The sequence below is a fragment of the Eptesicus fuscus genome, chromosome 3 (genome assembly GCF_027574615.1).
Source record: "Eptesicus fuscus isolate TK198812 chromosome 3, DD_ASM_mEF_20220401, whole genome shotgun sequence".
NCBI lineage: Eukaryota > Metazoa > Chordata > Mammalia > Chiroptera > Vespertilionidae > Eptesicus > Eptesicus fuscus.
Genome location: NC_072475.1, coordinates 88,691,116 through 88,694,849, shown reverse-complemented (window position 1 = coordinate 88,694,849; position 3,734 = coordinate 88,691,116). Strand labels below are relative to the sequence as shown.

General features: G+C 37.6%; 1 pseudogene; it reads left to right on the top strand.

The window, feature by feature from the left end:
• The first annotated feature begins 826 nt into the window (after positions 1–826).
• LOC114226973 (60S ribosomal protein L27a-like) lies at positions 827–1,265 on the top strand (annotated as a pseudogene).
• Positions 1,266–3,734: the final 2,469 nt, after the last annotated feature.

Below are 3,734 nucleotides of genomic sequence, written 5' to 3'. Positions count from 1 at the left end.
AATGTAAAAAATTAATTTGCCTATATATTAAGAGATGAACCACAAATCTATCAGCCCTTTGTAATTTTCTTTTTTGTTGTTGTTGTTTAAAGCAAAAAGTACTAATTCTACACTTAATTCCACCTCTCATAAAATAGAGTATATCTTGTGATTGAAAGCATTAAATTTTGGTTAGGAGTATGATGCTTTTTTGCTTCCACAGGTTTTCAAACTTTCAATTTAAAAATATGCAATGCTATCACCATAGTTCTGATGTAAGAGGACAAAGCTAATATGGTTGGAGAATCAGTGATAAACCTGCAAATATCACTTTTATGTTTTTTCATACTGAGTTCTTTTTCTGTATGTCATAGGAGTATATCTCCGTTTTAGCCTAAATGCCATAACATTTTGGATTCTTGTTTAAAATATTTTTAAAAGATTTCTATGACTGTAAGTAACACCCATGGTTTTTCACCCTCTGAAATAAAATATAAGAAATAGCCCTGGCCAGTGGCTCAGTTGGAAAGGGCAGGGTTGGTTCCTAGCAGGGCACATACCCAGCTTTTGGGATTAGTCACAAATTGGGGTGTGTGCAGGAGGCAGCCCATGCAGGTTTCTCTCTCACATTGATGTTTCTCTCTCTCTCCCTCTCCCTTACTCTCAAATAAATAAATAATTTTTAAAAACTTAAAAAAAAAAAAGACTTCAGCAAAGGATCCCCTAAAATGAGTGATGCAAACAATTTATTGCCCAATAAGCACTAGTTGAACCTATCCAGGGATACGTTTTAACTGAAAAATATTAAAAAATTACTGGGGCTCCCTCTTTCAGCTTGGCCACCGACATGCCATCCATACTCAGGAATACCCGAAAACTTCAGGGCCACGTGAGCCACGGCCGCATCGGCAAGCACAGGAAGCACCCAGGGGCCGCGGTAATGCTGGTGGCTTGCATCGTCACAGGATCGACTTCGACAAATATCACCCAGGTGACTTTGGGAAAGTTGGTGTGAGGCATCACCACTTAAAGAGGAACCAGAGCTTCTGCCCAACTGTCAACCTTGATGAACTGTGGACCCTGGTCAGTGAGCAGACATGGGTAAATGCTGCCAAAAGCAAGACTGGAGCTGCTCCTATCACTGATGTGGTGCAATCGGCTACTACAACGTTCTGGGGAAGGGAGAGCTCCCAAAGCAGCCTGTCATTGTGAAGGCCAAGTTCTTCAGCAGAGGAGCCAAGGAGAAGATGAAGGGTGTTGGTGGAGCCTGTGTCCTGGTAGCTTGAAGCTACATGGAGGGAAGTTCATTAAAAAAAAAAATTCCTGGGGAGAGACCACATTCACATAAGTTTTATTACAGCATCTTTAATAATAAAAGCGTAATATGCAAATCAACCGAACGGCCAGACAGAAGAATGACCATCCGGACGACCACACCATGATACCCACTGGCACCAGGCTAGCCAAGGCAGGTGCGATGCAATTGGTCCGGGGCCCGGCCATTGCCCCACAGAGAGAGGCCCAGGCCACCAGCCGACAGGGCTATCAATCAGGGCTCCACAATTGCCCCAAAGAGGGAGGCCCAGGCCACCGACCAGCAGGCTGAGGCGGGTGTGCAGGGCCTACCTCTTTGGGGTGATCGATCGCGGGGCTCCCAAACTGTGAGAGGCTGCAGGCCAGGCTGAGGGACCACCCCCCTCCTAACTTCACAAATTTTGTGCACCAGGCCTCTAGTATTGTTATAATTGTTCTATTTTATTATTAGTTATAGTTAACTGTTCAATCTCCCCAATTTCTAAATTAAACCTTATCATGGGTATGTATAGGAAAAAAAAATAGTACATATGGTATTCAGTACTATCCTCAGTTTCAGGCATCTGCTGGGGGTCTTGGAACATATTTCCTGTGATAAGGAAAGACTACTGAACACTATAACACAGTAAATCCATGTCATCAGAAAATTATTTAGAAGAAATATGGTATTCTTTATAACCCAAATAAATGTAGCTTTTGTTTTACATATTCCTCATTGTATTTTATTATTCAGTGGGCATAATCACTGGAATATTTTGTACAAAGGGTAACATTAGAAAAAAAATGTGTCATACGATATTGAATTATATGTATACATATGCATAGACTTGGGTATATGTAAAATTTTAATTATAAATTTTAAAAGCTTATGCATATTAGAAAAAAGAAGACTGCCAATCATAATATAAACCTTTAGTTATAGAAAGTAACAAGGAAATATTAAGAATTTAGTTTCTGTAGAAGTAGATGTTCCTCATTTTACTTTTTCCTTGTTTATTTTATTGCTGTTTATTTTTATTGTTATATAGTACCATAAGAATTAGCACAAATGATGAAAGATAACAGTATCTTTGGAAATAAGATAAACATTTAGTTTGGGTAATTGTTATCTTTTTTCATCTTCCTAGTCATTTTTTTAGATAGTCTGGACTATTATGTTGAGAATATCTTCATTGCATATATATGGGTAGGTAATAGATGAGAGAGAGAGAGAGAGAAAGAGAATAGAATCATAGTCACTTTTACAGAACCAAGTTTAATAGTCTTCAATTAACCAACATGTTAATATGTGTAAGATTATAGAAACTAATATTGTAATCAAGCAAATTAAAGAAGGAAGAACAACCTCTCCCCTCAACCATTCACACCTTGGGATTTGAGTTTTAGTCCTGACTCTCTACAGGACTACATCTAGATCTTCCTTTTGTTCCTCTGCTAGTCTTACTCAGTAGAGCACAAATTTCAGTGTACTTTAGGATCATCAGAAGAGCTTGCTAAACACAGACCTACTGAAATAGAATCTCAGCAGATGGAGTCCTGTCATCTGTATTTTAACAAGCTTTCCCCAGTGATTTGGATGCATCCTTGGTCTGCTTGTGATCTAGCTAACTATTTCAGGGAATTTATGCAAGTTTCCTGCCCTTTACCCCTTCTTCTATATCCTGTCTAGGACTTGTAATAGCCTGGGAGTTCTTAAAAGATAAAATACAATTCTTATTCCACTTTATTTCTCAGCTCCTAGAATAATTTTTCTTCAAAATAGGGTGATATCTTTGTCTAATTATCTCACCTGGTATGGAAGGAGTGGGGCTTATTCTAGATTCTCTGTGATTGTTTTTGTACTCTAAGACAGCGTGCATTAGTTTTGATCACCAGGATCATTTGTAATTGCCTCTGCAGTGGGCAGTTGTATTAGCAAAACAAGTATAAAACTAATTTGTTGACATAGATAACTGGAATATTGGAGGGGAAAGGTTAAATGAAAGAGTTTTCATGAAATCATTGCAAAATTAAGCATATTTTAAATCTAGAGATTGTTAGGTCTGCTAATAAAAAATAATAATAGCTACAATTTGTTGAAATAAATTGATACATTGTTCTGAGTTTACTTTATATAACTCATTTAATTTTCATAACCAACCTATTAACTAAGGACCTTAACATAACCTTATTACAGGTAAAGGGAAGGAATCATTAAAAAGTATATAATGTGCTCAAAGTTACATAGCTGATAAGAAACAGTTTTTGTATCAAATCAGAAATTATATGTTATGAATACTGATGTTAATTTGGAGATTATTATTGAAGTACAAAATGGAATTATCTATAAAGTGTGGCCTTTGTTCAAGAGCTTATGTATCTCAGATTTCCTGCCCTTGAAGTGGCCACACCTATTCTGGCCAATGACCTGCTCCCAGGTATGACTGACAGGTAATCACCTC